At 40.8% G+C, this 9,361-nt stretch overlaps 1 non-coding gene across 1 annotated transcript; it reads left to right on the plus strand.

Annotated features, from left to right (window-relative positions):
• Positions 1-1,882: 1,882 nt before the first annotated feature.
• On the plus strand, positions 1,883-2,096 carry LOC116268792. The gene has a single exon (XR_004175948.1). It is a non-coding gene; the product is annotated as a small nucleolar RNA U3 (small nucleolar RNA).
• Positions 2,097-9,361: the final 7,265 nt, after the last annotated feature.

Consider the following 9,361-nt stretch of genomic DNA (forward strand, 5'->3'; position numbering starts at 1 on the left):
CCTAGGTTAAAAGGGCAAACCTCAGATTTTACAGCTTTCCGATGGCTTGGCTGAATCCCAAGAAGCAGAGCTCCAAAAACACATTTTCTTACACCAAGTCTGGTGATTTCCTCCCTGACACCAGTCTGGGGTGCAGGAATTCCACGCACCAGCCAGAGGCAGGCCTATGTCCTTCCATAAAGTGTACAGGTATTGACACCTTCCAGTGAAGAGCAAGGAACTCATAGAGGACAAGCATCTGATGTCTGTGCCTCAGCCCCACCTTTATGCAGACCCAGACACTGGCAGGGCTCAGATCCCCTCAGAAGAGGATTCTGGTGGCACAGGGTAATGTGGGTGATGCATTCTCAAAACCTTACTCCACAGAGCATGGCTACAATCATTTCAACCTGGCAAAATGTTTAGTCAGCTGTTACTAAACTCTAGGCACAGTCATGTAAAAATCAATCAATCGATCGATACATGGATTAAAGTGTATTTTGAATATATAACACTAAGCAGTGTCACATCCTGTGGGGGCCTCCAAGGTAAACCAGTAACAAAATACATGGACTTGTAGAGGGTTGTTAGGACAAGTTAGATGTTGGAAGATGTTGTCGATATGGCCAATGGGACTCAGCCTCAGCATCTGGAACAACTGTTTCTTCACACTTGCTTTAAAGGCAACTGCCAGAGTCCAGACATGGTATCCTAGAGCCATAGAACCAATTTGTCCACCTAAACAGTACATCATCATCCCTGGGCCCAACCAGGAGTCTGCCTACATGTATTAGTCCATTTTCACACTGCTGTAAAGATACTACATGAGACTGGGTAATTTGTAAACAAAGGAAAGAGGTTTAATTGACTCACAGTTCCACATGGCTGGGAAACTTACAATCATGGCAGAAGGGGAAGCAGGCATGTCTTACATGGCGGCAGGAGAGAGCAGATGTGAAGGAAGAACTGTCAAACACTTATAAAAACATCAGATCTCATGAGAATTCCCTCACTATCACGAGAACAGCATGGGGGAAATGACCCCCATGATTCAATCACCTCCCACCAGGTCCCTCCCTCAACGCATGGGGATTACGGGGATTACAATTCAAAATGAGATTTGGGTGGGGACACAGAGCTGAACCATATGACTACACTCTTAGTGGGAGTGTGGGGCAGGCTGTGCTGCTGTGCCTTAAAGGACTGTGTGGTCTCTTAACTTTTGATCCTACACTCCATCAGTAACCATTTTACACATACGTATATATAGTAGATTATAAGTATCAGTTACTGTACAGTATTTTATAAGCAATACAAAACATTCATTAAAATAAAGATTGGGAGGAATGAAATATAAAATGAATACAGAGAGAAGTTCTCTGGAAGTTCTACTATTTTCTTACCACAGTTCTTTGTATCATCCTGCACACTACTCTTTGGAGAATGCTGTCTTAATTTAAGAAGCTGGGCCTCCTCTAAACCACCTCTTGGCACTTCCAGCAAGCTTTTCATCATCCAGCCCCAGCCCATCTCCCCAGCTGTCCCTGCTGGTGCTCTCCACCCATACTCCACTATCCACCATGACAGCATACACACCATTTCCTGCACGCACAATGTACTCTGTATTTTTTTGTTCATGTCGTTCCTTCATACCAAATGCCTTTCCTTCTTTCTCCAGCTATCAAAATTTTCAACTTTCAAGACCCAGTTCAGATTCCAGCTCTACCCTATAATTAACCTAGATCCCTTCTCAAATAGAATGAATCGCTTTCTTCCATAATATTAACCAAAATTATCCTTTCTAATCTTCCCAATATCCCCGCAAAGTATTATTAAGTATTTGCAGATCAGAAAAGGTTCTTTTCTAGTCAGAAAGACTATAAATAGCTCTTTTCTAGTCAGAAAGACTATACTCTCAGGAATCATTTCTATAGTTTTTTACTAGAGAAATTTCTCTGAATGTGTAGAGCACCGGTAACCAAGAGGAGGAGCTGTGTTCTCCTCTCAGCATGAAGTGAGCCCTTGGTGTTCCTTCTCTGCAACTGCCATTTGCCATTGATGATCGTTCTTCTCTTCCTCTGAGAGAGTAAGAGGGTACAGGATGCAGTCTGAGTGATTCCCGTTTTAAAAAAGAAAAAGAAAAGTCTCTTGGATATTGTGTAATTAACCCATACACCTAGTGACTGATAGGAGCAGAATTTGAACTCATAACATCCCAGTGGCCATGTTCTTTCCAGCGCACTAAGTTTTCCTTCATGCCTTGGCTTCCCATGACAGAAACTGCACTCTATATATATATTCTCTTATGACATCTTCAACTAGCCCCGTGAATATATGTTATCATCTTTAGATTGGAACTAAGAAAACAAAGCCTTGGAAAGGTGAAGTAGCTTGCCTAATGTCACTTAGTTAGTAAACAGTAGGGATGGTTCCAACCCATGTTTGTCTGACTGTAGATCCCATATTCTTTGTTTTGCCATGCAAGTGGATCTATTCTTCTCATTACTTGTTACTTTCACTTCACTTTAGCTTTTAGTCATTTTGCCTTGGCTTAAATAGCAACTTCAATACCTCTTTCCTTCAATGCTCTGTGAGGTAACTGAAGACAAGAAAATATGTTTCACTCAATTCTCTGGTAGCCAGTACCTACATATCAAAAGTATGTTTATAAATGTTAAATTGAACCCTATAGGAAGAATGATTGCAAAGAAATGTCGATTCACAGTGCTGTCTCCATCTCTAGAGCTTTTGTACCTATTGGCTTGCCAACACTACATTCAAAAAATATGGACAGGAAACTGAGAAAGGTGGAAGAGACCACCACCTCTTGCTATCTCCTAAAAGATAATTTTTAATAAGCTGCAGGCTACCCTTGAAAACTGTCTATCACAAGCAAGAGTGCTGGCAACATCTCCTGAAAGATGACAGAGGTCCAGGTGGCCATCCAGATGCTGGAACATGCCTGAGGACGTGGGGGGATGTTTAAAATAATTGATAATTTTGAAAATAGAAAACAGTTTATTATATAAGGATATAAAGAATAAAATATTTTGTATAACTATACAGTGTGTTTGTATTTTGAATTAAGTATTATTACAAAAGGGTCAAAAAGTTAAGAAAATTTAAAAGTTCATAAAGTTAAAAAGTTACAATAATCTAAGGTTAATTTATTATTGAAGAAAGAAAAATATTTTTATAAAGTTAGTGTAGTTCAAGGCACAGTGTTTATAAAGTATATAGTAATGTACAGTAATGTCTTGGGCCTTCTGAGAATGTATCTGATCACTAAGTGACATGATTGTAGTAAATTCCTTGCAGATGTTGACTAAGTCAAAGATCTTGAGATGAGAAAATTCTCCTGGGTTATCTGAATGGGGCCTAAATGCCATCATATGTATCCTGATAAGGGAGAGGCAGAGGGATATTTGACACAGAACAGGAAGCAATGTAACCACGGGGCCCAAGACTGGAGGAACGTGGCCACAAGCCAAGGAATGCTGGGAGCCACCAGGAGATGGAAGAGGCAAGGAACCTATGCTCCTCTAGAGCCTTTGGAGGGAGTATGGCCCTGCTGACTCTGGTTTCAGCCCAGTGATACTGATTTCAGACTTCCAATTTGTGGTAATTTGTTAGAGCAGCTATCAAGAATTAATACACTAGTAAGAACTTTAGTGCAAGGAGATAGAAGTGAATGACACAACTCCCAGATCCCATGACACGGTCCAGATCCCACAGCTCATTTGCCAATATCTTCAACTCCCTTACTCCATCTGTCCTCCTGTTGCAACTGCCTGGCAAAATCCCACACCCAAACCAATGTAAACATCTGGCCTTCCTCATCTCTACCTGGGCTTCTGGCATCCCTCGTCTCTGCCTAAGCTTCTGAGCAGTGGTGAAGAAAATCAAAATATCCATCAAAACTCTAGCTAATCATGGTCTCTGGCCTTACCTGGATCCTTAAGATAGTCTTTGCATTTTTCTAGTTAGCTTTCTCGGCAGTGGCTATATCAAACCTTCTCCACTCTTACCAAGCCCCTATGACTTCTTTACACTCTCAGCCTTGTGCATTTATTTATTCATTCATTGTTTCTTTCAACAAATATCGGTTGGGTGTCAACCATGTGCCAGACACTGCACTAAGCATAAGCAAAACACAGTGAAAAGACAGACATTGCCGCTGCTCTAACAGGACTTAATAAGCTACCGGAAAATACTCTCTCAGCAGACCACCTTTCTGTGAGAGGGGACACAGAAGCTATCTGAGGATTATTTCCACCTTCCTGTCCCCAGACTCATGTCATTACACCTTCCTTCTATCCTCCTTTTTTGTACAAAGAAAATCATGTTTCTCTTGTCAACAACCAGTCTCTTGGCCAATGCTCCAAGGTCCCTCACATCCCCACTCCTTGAACTCCTTGTTCTCTAAGTTATCCCTCTATCTTGAATTGCTGCCCTTTCTTTCTCTTTCCAATGTCTTTTCACCACCAGTGTTTAAAAGGCCTTAGGTCTTTTCCATCTAAAATATATATATATAATTACTCTCCCAAGCTGCTGTCTTATTTTTCTCCTATTTACAGGTGAACTCCTTTAAAGAGTTGTCTGCATCCCTATTCTCTGCTTCTTGCTTCCCAGTCCCCCAAACACCCACTATAATTTGGCATATGCTCCACTCCCAGGCCCCATCTTTCCTGACATCTGTATAGGATTCGACACTGTTGATTACTCCCCACTTTTTGAAACACTACTCCTTTAGTTTCCATAACACTACACTCTTCTGGTTTGTCTTCTGTCTCTCTGTGATAAGCAGAATTCTAAATGTGTCCTCTCAAAATTCTCATCGTTCAATTATTCAATTAAACACTAATCTAGTTTTTGCTGTGAGGAGACTTTACAGATGGAGCTCTGGTTACTAATCAGCTGACCTTTCAATAGGGAGAGTGACCTGGATTATTCAAGTGGGACCAATGTAACCACATCTGCCCCGAAAAGCGGAAGAGGAAGGCAGAAGAGTCGGTCAGAGAGATGTGGCAATAGAGAGTCAAAATGTGAAAAGGACTGTGCTGCCATTGCCAGCTTTGAAGGGAGTCATGAGCCAGGGAGTGTAAGTAGCCTCTAGAAGCTGAGGACATCTTCCATTCAGCAAGGAACTTTGCCAATAACCTGAGAGCGCCTGGAAATGGATGCTCCCTGCTGGGACTTCCAGCAAGGACTGCAGCTCTGCTAACTCTTTGATTTCAGCCTGCTGAAACTCTAAGCTAAGAACAAACTAAAAACCAGCTGAGTCATGCTGTGCCTAGACTCCTGACCTACAGAACTGAGATAACAAACGGATATTATTTTTAAATGATGAATTTGTGTTCATTTGTTATGGCCACTTTCAAAAACTAATACATTCTCTATCTGCTCCCTCTCTGCCTCTTTGTAGACCTCTCTTCCTCCATCTGTCCCTTAAACATCATTTTCCGTTCTACTAATTCTCACTGAGTAATATTATTAGCTCTATGCTTCCATTTCTATCTATATGCTACTAAATCCATAAGCCATAACTCTTTATCAGATATCTTTGCTGAGTTCCAAACCAATAAATCCAGCTGTCCGATAGATGTCTCCATCCATATGACTCAGAGGCACCTAAAACTCAACATATCCAAACTTGAACTCATTATCTACCTCTATAGCTGCTCTTACTCCTGAGACCTCTATGGTGTAATAGTTATCCAGCTGCCAAAGTCTAAACCAGAGCCTCATCCTGGCTTCTTCCTCTTCTTCGATGCTAAATCAAATCCCCACATACTATCCATTCCAACTCCTAATTTCCTCTAATCCTTCTACTTCCCTCAATTTTTGCAGCACAAGTCACCATCATCTCTCATCCATGCTACTGCAAAAGCTCCTTACTGGTCTCCTTCTCTCCAGTGGTACATCCTCCAGTTCATTCTCCCAGCTGCAGTCAAAATATCACTCCTGAGATAAAAAATCACTCTCCTTGAGGGGAATAGAATAGAGTAATATGACTAGAAACCACGTTACCTTTCTGAAGAGTGAAGCCAAGAAAATCATCCATAACTAGGGCAAAAAGATTTAAAAAAAAAAAAAAAGATGAAGGAAAAAGTAAGAGACGTGGAGGATTACTTCATGAGGCCCAGTATCACCTATGATTTTTCAAATGTGGGACTGGGAAGTAATTTTTAACATAAGAAAATATTCCAAAGTTCTAGAAAGGAATTTCCAAGTGCCCTAGACTATTAACAAAAAAAGACCCATGCTCAGGCATATCCTAATAAAATTTCTCATCAGATGCCTAAACACCAGGGAGAAATATATTGAATCTACTAACAGAAAACAATTTTAAATCTAGAATCCCATTTTCATCCAAACTGACTAATAGAAGGCAAAAAGAAAATATTTTCAAATATACATAAAACCCACTTCTCTAAACGAATTGTCTATGGCGTAAACTATGCCAGTATTTTAATTAGCCTCATACAATTCTAGAAAGTCAAGTCACCTCTGACAGATTAGAGCAAAATTAAAAATGTTATTTTACCATGACTTGTAAGCAAAGAAACCAGGATCACTTACAGTTAAATCTAAATAAGTTCGTGCATGTTTTGCAGCTGATTAGATTTTAGAATTTTGCTATCTCTGGGATAGATTATACTTTGATTCTTTGAATCACAATGGGATGAATTTCAGAACACCAAAAGACAGGCTGATCAAAGGGTTTCACCACCCTTTATTCACTATCACATGCAATGCTTAAATAATATTTAGATATTGCCCATATTGATTTCAGCCCTCTGCCCAAACATTGGAAACACCAATTATGTAAAGAGTCCCAGGATCCAGAGCTGGGGTTGCTTGCATAGTGCTTAAGGGTAGAGTATACAAAGAATGCCAGGAGTCTGATGCCAAGCCCTGCAGGGAACTTTCAGGTTATAATTCCAGCAAGCCAATTATAGACCTGTGGTTAAATTTACTTAAAACCACCACCCAGGGCGAAATCCACTGTGAACTCCAGCCATGGCAAAATTCCATTACAACTTCCTTCTGATACAAAGGCACATAATGAAAGAGCAAGCAATCAAGAGTCCCAACCAAAAGACTTCAAGTGGGGCCTCGCAGATAGTTTTTCTCCATTTCCCAGATCTTGCAGGATAGGGTTGTAGAGCCCTTGGACACGCTGCTGAAAAACAATGGTCACCATTAGCATCCACTGTTTATTCCAGGATTTTGTTTTGTTACTGGCTATAAGAATAGTTACACCAAAACCTTTCTATGCTACATTAGTGACACAGTGGAAGCTATTTTAATATTATAAACTCATATGATATTTCAATTTAACTCTAATTTTATCTTTTCTTGTCTGATTTTATGTAATCATTTACTGATTCATTTTTTTCCAAGAGACCACCTTTTCTCCTGTTTTCTGTATAATTGGTCTTAGCAATTTTAATACACTCTTACTATATGTTGTCACCAGGTGTTTAAATTATAATATTCTTCAAAACGTTAAAAATCTTAATTTTTCCACAAAAAAAAATCAACAAATTCACTGAGGCAGAAATAAAACACATTAAAAACTCACAACTCAGTGGCTCATGCCTGTAATCCCAGCACTTTGGGAGGCCGAGGCGGGCGGATCACAAGGTCAGGAGATCGATACCATCTTGGCTAACACGGTGAAACCCCGTCTCTGCTAAACATACAAAAAATTAGCCGGGTGTGGTGTCAGCGCCTGTAGTCCCAGCTACTTGGGAGGCTGAGACAGGAGAATGGCATGAACCCGGGAGGCGAAGGTTGCAGTGAGCCAAGATCGCGCCACTGCACTCCAGCCTGGGCAATGAGCAAGACTCCATTTCAGAAAAAAAAACAAAAACAAAAACTCACAACTAGAGAAGGGCACCTCTGAGGTAGGCTGAATAATGGCCCCATAAAGTGTCCACATCCTAGTTACCACAACCTGTGAATATGTTACTCTATGGATAGAAGAACTTTGCAGATATAATTAAGTTAATGATCTTGAGATGGGGAGAGTACGCTGGATTATCTAGGTAGGATGAACGATGAAATCACAAGTGTTCTTATAAGAGGAAAGAAAGGGCAACGTGGCGACAAAAGCAGAGATTGGAATGGCGTGCTTTGAAGGTGAAAAAAGGGTCCACAAGCCAAGGAGTCGGGCAGCCACTAGAAGGGGAAAAAGGCAAAGAAACAGATTCTCCCCTCAGAGCCTTCAAAATAAACTAGACTTACCAATACCTTGACTTTAGCCCAGTGAGAACTGATTCCATACTTACGACCTTTGGAACTATAGGAGAAAAAAAATGTGTTGTTTTACATCACTGAATTTGTGGTAGTTTATCATAGCTTCAGTAGGAAACTAATATAACCACCCACACACACACACACACACAACCACCTAATTTATTTGGAAATTCAAAAACGCTTTTCAAAAAAACTAGTTAATTAAAGAGTAATTACAAACTATTTAGAAAGGAAAGGGTGTACTACATATTGGAGGTTAAGATATTTGGCCACTGTAGTAAGAAAAAAAAAAAATGTGGAGAGGATTCTGAGAAGACAGCAGAGTAGGAAGCACCAGTAATATGTCCCCCTATCTAGACAAAAATTGCACTGGCAGGATCTGTCTGATTTAACTATTTTCAAACACTGGAGTCTATTAAGGTTTGCAACTTCCAGGGGAAGGCTTGAATGGTAAATTGCATTAATTTTGATCAATTTCAGCTCTTAGCCCAGTAGCAGCTACCCATCCCCCACCCCTCAGCCCCATGGCAGGTGGTTGTGCATGGGTTCCTAGAGCAATCCGCACACAACTTGCAGGAACCAAAGTGAGCAAAAAACATTCTGTCCTCCAGATATCAGAGATCTGTGCTCTGTGCTTTGATTGCTAATTTCTGCTTCTGACCAAAGAGGTGCAAAAAAGTGTTGGCAAGCTCTTCCTTCTCTGCCTGAAATGATGTCCAAGTGATTTATTTATTTATTTATTTATTTATTTATTTGGAGATGGAGTCTCACTCTGTCACCCAGGCTGGAGTGCAGTGGCATGATCTCGGCTCACTGCAACCTCCGCCTCCTGAGTTCAAGCGATTCTCCCGCCTCAGCCTCCCAAATAACTGGGATTACAGGCACAACAGGTGCCACCACGCCCAACTAATTTTTTTTTGTACTTTTAGTAGAGACAGGGCTTCACTAATGTTGGCCAGGCTGGTCTCAAACTCCTGACCTCGTGACCACCCTGCCTTGGCCTCCGAAAGTGCTGCGATTACAGGCATGAGCCACTGCGCTTGACTCCAAGGAATTTAAAGTGCCCTTTCCACCTTCTTTTTTCTATTTTTTCACTTTTTGGAGCCAGATATTAGAC

The sequence above is a fragment of the Papio anubis genome, chromosome 8, assembly GCF_008728515.1.
Source record: "Papio anubis isolate 15944 chromosome 8, Panubis1.0, whole genome shotgun sequence".
In the NCBI taxonomy this organism is placed as follows: domain Eukaryota; kingdom Metazoa; phylum Chordata; class Mammalia; order Primates; family Cercopithecidae; genus Papio; species Papio anubis.